The following is a 10139-nucleotide window of genomic DNA, read 5'->3' on the forward strand; positions in this document are numbered from 1 at the left end:
ACGTTCGCATCCGAACGACGCGTGAACGGAATAACGACGCGGACAAGCGTTACCACGCACATAATTATTTAACGCTAGAGCGACTGGAGAGTCGAGTGTATAGATTCGTAGTGTGCCGTGTGAGAAAACTGTTCGTTGTTAGCATTAATTTCACGAGTAATCGATTAATCGATAAGGAAGAAGAAGATTTGATAAATATACATATATATATATATATAGATATTGGGAGTTTGATAAAAATTTGGTAGTCGAAAGAGAGTTAAAGTGGCAGTCCTTCGTCCGTAGCTCGCGATTGGTTTTCCAACGGGAAGATTTAGATGTAAGAGGAAACGTCCAAAGAATGTATGCAATATTAATAAATAGGGAATATAATGTTGAGATCTGGGACGAACATCTTTGACACTTGAAACGGCTATCGGCGTTCTAGATCAAGGATGTCTCGAGGTTCTCCGTAAAACGCTAATTCAAGGCGCGTCACGAGTTACAGCTAGATAGTGGGACTATGGGCGGTGGAAAGCACGAAACGGTGATAATTACGACGAATTTTGTCACGAGCGGCAAACTCGTCTGAGTTTGCCGGTACTCACGATCGATTCGTGGAAGCGGGAGCGTGTCTCGCATACAGTTTCCGACGTGTTTCCGGTTTCGTCGGTTCGAGAACGCACGTGCGAGGAAGAGAAAAAAGAGAGACGGAAGGAGTAGTAGGCGTAGATGCGTGAACAAAAGGAGGATAGCGAATGAATGAGTGACTGCTGGACGGAGAGAAAGAGGACAAGAGAGAGAGAGAGAGGGAGAGAACGTGCGAGAGAGGAAGAAAGAAAGAGAGAAGAGCAAAAATGGTAAGATGCTATTCAATTAGAAAAAAACAAAAAAAAAACAGAAAAAAAAGGAAAGAAAAGTGGAAATGATAATACGAGAGTCTCTACGTGTTTTGTATATGTACTCACTTTGTATAAGATAATCGATAAGCGAATTATCGCGATAAAAATAAAGACTACAAGTTTCACAAGGAACGAACGATCGATCAGACGTTTGCACTCGAGTGTATCAGCTTAACCTTCTTCCTGTTTTTGTTTTCGCCTCTGAAACAGTACGGGTGTCATCCATGCCAGGTTCGAGAGAAGAAGAGAAAACTCGCAACGGACACGATCGATCGTCTCTCGCGCGTTTATCGGGGGGCAGAGATTGCCGGTCGCGGCGCCCATCTCGTTCACATCGATCGCCGAGGAACGAAACCCGGTGGGAGCGTGTGTTTCAACGGCGAACGAATATACCAGTTGATCGTAGAAACGAACAAGCTCCTCTGGTTGCTCGAAGAAGATTGAAAGCCGAGCGATTAAATACCGGAAGGCAAGCGAAGTACGACCGCCGAATCAGGAATAGTTAAAATTCCCCGCGGAGATACCATGTCTCATTAACTTTTTAATGGTAGGTATAACTGTTCCGCTTCCTTCTCGCCGGTAGATCGGTAAATTTGAAACATAATTAACGAAGGAACTCGAAACGAGGCTATGCATATCGTCGTTTTGCGCGGCGTACGCGCGCGCGTGCACAGGAAATGCATCCGTGGCGAACAGCCACGGGGCGCAATGCACTCACGTTCCTTTTTTCTTCCGTTCCAGCCCGGCTCTGTATCATCGATACCCGGCGCTGTTCAAACTTGCCGGTCTCACTCCGCTTCGAACCCACGGAACCTCTTCTCGTCGAATCCGCTCCGTGTGTCTCCGAGGCTCTTTCAACTGGAACTTATGTAAGTCGTTTAGTCGGTTTACCGATGCGGTTGCCTCTACACGCATTTACTACACGCATCGCGCGTACACGCGTCACACAGCGTGAGCGAGTGTGCGACCGCGCGCGGTCTCGTTTCCTTCGTCCCCCTCGTGCCTCCTCCTGCCCCTTCGCCTCACCCTCCCCGATACCACTGCCCTCCCGAGTCATCGATACCGCCTGTTATAGTTATCAATGGATAGAAACCAACCTTCGATGCGAACAAATCGTTCATTCTCCTGAGGCTGTTGTCTTCTTACCAATCGCGAACCCAGCTTAGTTCGCGTATCTCTTTTTTCTTTTTTTTTTTCTCTCCAAAATCGTAACAGTTCTTTTCGATGATCGTGAATTTTCGATAACTCTTGGCAAGCGAACAACGTCTCCGTCGTATACGAGAAGCTAGAAAAATGACGCGAGATTAGCCAGATTTTAGTCAGCTCGATCGCGGTAGGATCGCGGTTTAAGAGTAGGTAGCCGGCGATCGAAGCCGAACGGCTCGAATCTTTTCCTACGCAAGTCAGAAAATATGTCATGTCCTTGCTGGGAGTAACCGAGAGCAGCAAGTCGGCACGCCAAGCGGCGCTCAATGAACACACGTCATTTCGAGTCATTCATGCATCTGCAGGTTGTCCTCGCTCGTCTACACGCAGCACACGTGGCTGCGTGTGCGTTAGCGATGGGAATGATGACCTCGCAAGCGGCGTATCGATAGTTTCGTGGAAAGTGTACGCGTCCGTCCTTACCTAGCCAGGGAAAACAGGCGCCAGCTATCGAACGGGGCATAGTGCTTCCACGAAAGAGTAAATATTTTCGAGAACGTGGCGGACGGATGTGCAATGAATCGTCTATCGATATCGCTGCGTTACTACTTGTTTATCGATAACTATTTTAATGGCACATTACGTATCGTATGTGAAAAGTATTATATAATTTGTTTGCCTTCGGTCTGTCATTCACGTATTTATAAACCTCGTCGAACTGGATTTCTACTATGTAACCAGGAGCTGCTCGATTATTCGTTTCCTCGGCGACGAATCGCGCAATTCTTTCCTGTTCGTGGCTATCGATTCGATTAAAGGGATCTCGACTAGTCTCTCTATAGTTCTCACGGTGCAACAACGGAATGAAAATAACAGAGTTCCTTTTTAAGGAGGAAAATTACCAGTTCGAGTCAGAGGTGTAAGAATTAGGCTGGGCATCCTGGATACTCGAGCTCGTTCCCCATTCACCGGTAGAGCTTGCACGGCTGTAGTCGTCCGTGGCTTAGGTCACGAAAGATCGCGTAGATAGCTGTGCGTTTACGTGTGCCCAGAAAAACGCCGTATCGTTATCATTCGTCTCGCTTCTCTCCCCTCTTCGGCTGTGTCTTTGACTCCGGTTTCTTTCCGTTTCGCTCTACTCTTCGCATCGTTCACGTGACACCGTCTCGATCGAACTTTGTCGCCGGACCCGAGGAAGATTCACTCGACCCGATGCGCGTTCGAAGATCGCGGCTGAAATTTAAATTCACTCTCGACAGAATTGGTCGCAAGGCGAACGAAAAAAATGCCGCGCGCGTCGACGAATGCGCGACCGCTCGCGAGGAGCGGTTCGATAAAAATTGCAACGGCGTATCACGTGCCGGTTTCAATAGCGGCATTCTTTCGTACGAACATAAGCTCGATCAAGGTCAGCTAGAAGCGGGACGGATGTAGGAAAGACAGAACTGTGGCTCGGTATGTCGTAGAGGTTACAAATCGTCCAGGCGAGGGAACTGTAAACAGGCGTAAGGTTAAACGGGCATACACACTTAAGTGCATTAATGAACGCGCTTAAGATACGCGGCGTGCCGCCCGTTTAAATATAGGCTAAACCAGTGTTTCTCATCCTGCTCGTTAATTATAGCCTATTTAGAGGCCCGAGACTTTTGCATCGCGGCTCATACGTGGCCCCGTTCACGTCTGTCGCCGCGTAAACGATATCGCGCGAACAAAACGCGAGACGACTCTTCTTTAAACTCGCGTACGTCCGTACCGTCGCGACCGGTTGGTTTATCGATCGCGACGCTGTTTACCAATTTCCTTCCTCGTTTCGCTTCAACCGAATCAGTTTACGACGCGCCAAATGTTGGGTGTGCCGCGAATGTGCTCTCGCGCCAATTACCAACGGTTTCCAGGTTGAATAATAATAACGAGACCGGCGTGAATGAAACCGGTAATCGATCCTGACGTTACGCAAAACCGTTTCGATGAAAGTAACCGCGCAAGGTCGACCCGATGCGGGGTAGAATAACGAAAAGCACGAGAGCGTCGGGTATTCATTGAATCCAGATGCGCCGCGTTAAGGTTAATTCTTAATTTAGTCTTCAAAGGCGTCGTCATTTACGATTCGCTCCCCAGCGTGGGGACTCGTTAACAGCCAATTCGTGGAACCGTTAACGTGGATGCAGATTTCACGGTTTCGCGGAGAAAGAAGCGGCTATCTCTGGGGCGAGGCTGTGTTCCTCGCGCTTACAATTGCCAAAGGGGAACGGAACAACAAACCGGCCAAAGTGTTACGAGATCACAAGAGAATAGGAGAGAGAGAGAGAGAGAGAGAGAGAGACCACGACGACAATGCGGGGTAGCTAGAAGGAATCGAGCGAGGAAAATTAAGAGAACGAGGGTAACTTTCGCAGTCGTCGTTTTCGCGCGTGCCGTTCGTTTGCAGGTCGCGCGAGTGCCTTACTTAATTAGACAATTAACCCTTGCAACCGTCGGGACTCGATGGCGCAGAAAACTGGTCAGCTGGTGCTACGCGAAAATACTTGTCTGTTTTCCGCTGCAGTTTCAGCGTTGTCGTTTCAACGCGCGATTAACCGCACGATCGATACATTCGTGCGCGTCCACGTTAACAGCGTTCGCTTCGCGATTTTTCACCGTCTATCCGTCCTCGAGGGACGAAGAAATTTTTGAACAGAGCCCCGTGCACGAGCTGGCGAAAATTACGAGGCGAACGTGTCTCTGTTCGATGCTCGGGAGCGTGTACGTCAGAACGTGCTATTACCACGCTCCGAAAGGTGATCATCGAACGTAAGAGGGAAGAGAGGGGGCTCGAACGTCAGTACGAGAGGAAGGGAGAGGTAGGACGAAGCGTTTCCACACCGGATATCCTCCCGAGGGTAGTGGTGCGCGCGATTCGCATCGCCACGCCCGCAATGTTCAATGTATATTTATATTATTATCATAAATCCGTCGTTTCTATTGCGCGAACGATATAATATGAAATAACAATTGGCGTACCAGAGGATTCGCGGAAGGCGCATTGCTGATTAACTAATTCATTCGCGTCTCGTTCGCGTCCATTCGTTTTCCTATTCTTGGAACAATTGGAATATCTATTTCAACTAATTTGGATATCTATTCTTTCGATTACGTTCGCAGTAGCGATAAATTGTTTGGAGAATTATAGCCGTGAACTTTGTCGTGGCGAGCGGTTACGCGTAACGACAGCTTGGCAAACTGTGACGCGTCTGTCAATGAATCAGGTGAGCTCTCGAGCAACAAAATGAACGAACGTTTCATGGAAACCTTGAGCGTCTACTCAGCTGAGCCGTTTGCGTATGCATGCGTGGAGAGGATGATTTGCAGTAACGCCAGTGCCACGTTATTAGACGAGTCTGGCGAGTCGCGTTTCTAGAGATCGCGCTTGATCGCTCTGCTCGACGCTGTCAGCTTCCTTTACGATTTTCAAGTTTACGTTCGTCTCGTTTAAGGGAACACTCGGGGAAAAAAGTCGTGATTCGCAAATCAACGGCTGCTCTGCAACATTCGAGATTAGAAAAGCAGCAATTTTCACGCGGGAACTGGTTCGGTGTATTTACTACTCGAGTGTACTGAAATACTCGTCACTACCGATGCGTGTCGTAAAATCACTCTAACCTTTACGGAGAGCGGACAAGCAACGCAGATCGCTTTCGGTAGCGGGAGGTGAGAGTATAGTTTTACGATCTTAAAATTTGCATTCTCAAACGTGAGATGATTTATCGAAACTAGAATGCGTCCTTTCGTCTCGATTAATCGTTCCGTGTACTCGAATAAGATCTACGAATATTGTCGCGAAATCTGGAGGACAAAAACGTCGATTCGGAACGTATGTAGCGAGGCCTCGAATCGAGTGAGAGAGAGAGAGAGAGCGTATGTGTGTACGAAAGAGTGAGAGAGAGAGAGAGAAAAAGAAACGTGATGCAACACGGTGTATTTATGGTAATTTTATTTGCAGGAGTCTGGTCGATTTATCTTGACAATATTCCGCTCGTGATTCGAAACTTGCGTGTCCGATTAATACCCGAACCGCTCGCGCTGGTGCGTGCTGTCCCGGGTGAGGAGAACAGAGACAGCTGAGGCCTGGAAGCGACAAGGACACCCTGGTTTATGCTCACTGTCTGGCTTACAACAGGGAGTGGGAGGAGGAACACGCACACACGGCCGCATAAATAACGTGGCACAGGGCATACAGAGTTACGGTGCGACTTACGTGTATAAACGAACAGAGTGAGACGAACCGACCGTGGAGAAGCACGGGCATACGGGTTGTAAAACAAGAACGACGAAGACGAAAGAGGATGTAGTCGGCGGACATTTACGAAGGGAACCGAGTATCCCCGACATGTGGGAGAGCTCCGTAGTAGGTATACATACACAGAGTAGTATCGGTTTTACGACGTTCGATCACCTGAAAGAAGATTTTTCAAGCATCGCGGAGCAAAGAGAGAACAGGAACGACCGCGATCCTCGCTTACTTCGATCTCCTTCAATGAATAAACTGTTCCGCCTTTCGACGTATCGTATCCGTGGAAAATCATCCATCCGATCGAACAACGATAACGTTCCGCGAGACCGATCGCCGGTTTCTTGTTTTTTTTCTCTTTTCCTCGCGTATCTGGTGTTAATTGCACGCGCGCTCCAAACGCGTTCGTTTCAAGAGCGTTTACGCGATATCGGTAACGGAAACGTGACAGTCGAGGGGTTGTAAGAAAAAAAAAAAAAAAAAAAAGAAAAGAAAAGAAAAAATACGCTTGGATATCGAATCGCGAGGCGAAAGGTATCAATGGAAATATCGGAGAGAAAAGGGAGCGCGGATGATCGTAGATTTGCACGTGATACGAAAGTTGGGTAAAAGTACGTGGGACCGTGGCGAAGAGAAGCAGCCCTGGTCGCACAATACGAGCATGAATGAAGTATCGCGTCTGGCTCGCGGGGTACGGTATAGAGCGGCGAAGCAGGGCGCAACGACGAGGGGGATCGCAGGCGTCACGGTGCTTTCGTGGCGGTGTGTACGCGTTTACGTGTAAACGATCACGCGCGTATGAGTGAGCGCGCGCATATGCAACTTTCGGTATGATCGAGTGCGCATGCGCATCGCGTGCACCCCACCCACGGGAAGACAGGCCGCTGCTCCGCTGTTTGTAACAAGCAGAGAGTCCAGAACGCCACACCAGCGTCGAGCGCAGCCGGCCTCGGCTCCGAACGAGACACGATTATACTCCTGCTGTGAAAACGAACGGGTAAATACGGTATTGGGAGAAAATACCCACGGATGATACCGAACGTAAAGAGGGAAAGAGCTAGAGGAATCGCGAGTGCACGCGTGCGCGTTATTACTGTCGCGGCTCTTTCCTCGTCAACCGGAGAAAACCACGGCTGCCGTTCTCGTAAAGACTTCCCGTGTGATGAACGAGAGGGACTAAAAAGAATAAAGGTTCGTTCGCCCCTCCGGTTGAGAGTTGTCGGTGTCCGGGCGCATCTCGGTTCGATTGGTTGTGCGCGATACTTCACTGAGAACGTGAACGCGTATGTACACACGCTGTAATCGAGAGTGGGTGCGATCGAAAGTGGCGAGGCGAAAAGAACCGATGGATACCCGGAGGTTCGAAGATCGATCCGACTATCGGCCGGCAAGGCAGCACGGACGAATGTGAAAAAAATTCCGAAAGAAGAGAGGTTAGAAAAGAGGAGGACGTGGAGGGGAAGGAGAGAGATTGTGCCGTGTACGTGATCGCGGGGCTTGGAGGAATACGTGGTCGAGGCAAAAAGCGAAAAAAGTGCCGGGGATAGAGAGAATAAAAGCAGAGAAGAAGAGGGAGCAAAGAGGAAAAAGGCGAGAAAATCGAGAAGGTGTTGAGTGGTGGGCCTGCGGGCCGGATAGTACGTGCCTGGACTGCGCTCGCACGATCTACACCGGCATGGCCGCCGAGGCCAGCTGAACTTTTTCTTCTCTCTCTTGCACGACGATCGTTGCTCCCACCCTCTTTATCCGTCTTTCTTCCTCCCTTCCTTCTTTCCTACCTCTCCGATCGCTCTGTCCCTCTCCGTCTTCGTTCACGCTTCTCCCACTCCTACTGGCTGTCTCGTCGTTTCATCTCTTTTTTGCTTCCTTCCATCCGACTCTCTCTCTCTCTCTCTCTCTCTCTCTCCACTCTCTCTCTCTCACTCTCTCACTCTCTCGCTCGTTCTGTTTAACGCGAGAGAGAAGTACACGCGCGCTACGAATACCCAGGCTGCTCTCGTGTATGCGTTCTACGGTCCGTGTGTGCGTGTGAGCGCGCAGTTCGCCAGCCATCGCGGGGAAATCGAGCGGAGGCTTGCCATTCGAGAAAACCAGCGAACACAAGCGAACCCCTTACGCAGCCTGGCTACTTAACCGCAAACACACGCGCCAGATCTATCGCAGCAGTGGTCTCCGTACCGAGTGTACCAGGATATGTACGCGGTCCGTTGGAAAAGGTGCCTCTCTTCGAGCGACGGTGATCGATTTCCTCGCGTGGATCAGAGGAAGTAAACTACGGTCGTCCTACGGTGACAGCACACGCGTCGACCGAGTCTAGTGGGGATAGAGAGAGAGAAGTAGATCCGGGGAGAGATCGAGTAAACGGTAAAGTCGACGACGTTGGCCAGTGTCAGCCGGTTGTCCAAGTACTACTGGGCTCGGTGATAGATCGTGACGCACCTGTCGGCATCCGTCGCACCCGTCGTCGTCGTCGTCCGTCGGGGTGGCTGTTGGGAGCGCGGCAGTATCTCGTGTGCCGGCCGGCTGTAGGAGACGGAAGAATAACGGAGGGCGGAATAAAGGGCAGGCATCCGGCTCGGTGAAGTTTACGCACGAGGACGTACGCGAAAGAGAAGAGAGAAGATCGACGCGGAAGGAGCAGAAGCAACGAGGATCCGAGGAAGAGGGGAAATAAGGATGCGCGAGAAGGAGAACACCGGTGAGGGCCTCCTACTCGTTGCTTTTCCACGGCGAGCAGCAGTACTGTTGTTCGAGGTGCGAGCCGCGTGACACGAATGCGAGAGTGCGAGAGAAAGGAGAGGCAGGAACGACGGGGGCGAGAGAGAGAGAGAGGAAGGAGATCTACCCAACAGCGAAGGCATATCCGGCCGTGCGGCATGTGCGCGCGACAAGGACAGAGCGAAGTGGCTATTTCTGTGGAGCATAGGGGGCCGCCCGTATAAAATAAGCAGTGAATGAAGGAGCCTGTTTACTGGCAGACGGCCTACGCGAGATTCAGTCGTCGGGAGAGAAGAAGGAGAGAGAGTCAGGGATAGAAAGAGACGGACAACGCGTGCATCGTTGCCACGTGAGAAAGAGAGAGAGAGCGAGAGCCGTGTGTGTTCCCAGTGCGCGAGAAGAGCCCACCAGTGTATTCACCGATCTTGTCCTTCTGCCTCGCCTCGTCTCGACTCGCTTCGACTCAACTCGTCTCGTCTCGTCTCCTCCCACCCCTCGGTTCCACGCCTCTTGCCTCTCACCGCACCTCGTCTTCACCTCACCGCACCTTAGTCCTCCATCGTTACTCTCCACCCTTTGCCTCACCTTACCGCGTCTCGCTTCGGCTTCCTCTCCTCGTATTCCTCTACGTTACTCCGCGTCTCGTCTCGTCTCGTCTCGCTTAGCATCCCCTCGGCTCGCCTCGCCTCGCCTCTTCGCCCTCTCCTCTCCTCTCCTCTCCTCTCCTCGTCCCGTCCCGTCACGGCTTGCCTTACCACCTCGCCTCGTCTCACTACGCCTCGTCTCGCCACGCCACGCCACGCCACGACTCGACTCGACTCGACTCGGACTCGACTCCGGCACTGCTCGTCTCCTCTTCTCGTGCTTGTGTTTTTCTCGACGGAGCTGTTACATCGGAGCCACCGTGCCGCGCGTTCGTTCCTAACCACGGAAATCTAACCACGATAATCCGTAGTTCTCGCGGGCAGGATATTTGCCTCGCGGAGTTTCTTGTTCCTCTGTTACATTTCACCGCGCTGTATGCCATTACATGTATATATCCGTACTCTGGAGCATGTGTTTACGTGTTGTGACGTGACCAAGTGCGAACGTAGGCCAAGTGAAGAGATCGAAAGGAAACGAGCGAA

The 10139-nt window shown here is 50.9% G+C and overlaps 1 protein-coding gene and 1 long non-coding RNA gene across 2 annotated transcripts in view; one reads left to right on the plus strand and one right to left on the minus strand.

Moving 5' to 3' along the window:
* The window catches only part of U2a (small nuclear ribonucleoprotein polypeptide A'-like U2A), a 161219-nt gene that overhangs the window by 128722 nt on the left and 22358 nt on the right, over window positions 1-10139 (minus strand). The window lies entirely within an intron of this gene.
* LOC143425299 (uncharacterized) lies at window positions 1333-6562 on the plus strand. Its single transcript, XR_013102020.1, has 3 exons — window positions 1333-1428; window positions 1623-1750; window positions 6007-6562. It is a non-coding gene; the product is annotated as an uncharacterized LOC143425299 (long non-coding RNA).

Source organism: Xylocopa sonorina, chromosome 7 (assembly GCF_050948175.1).
Source record: "Xylocopa sonorina isolate GNS202 chromosome 7, iyXylSono1_principal, whole genome shotgun sequence".
In the NCBI taxonomy this organism is placed as follows: domain Eukaryota; kingdom Metazoa; phylum Arthropoda; class Insecta; order Hymenoptera; family Apidae; genus Xylocopa; species Xylocopa sonorina.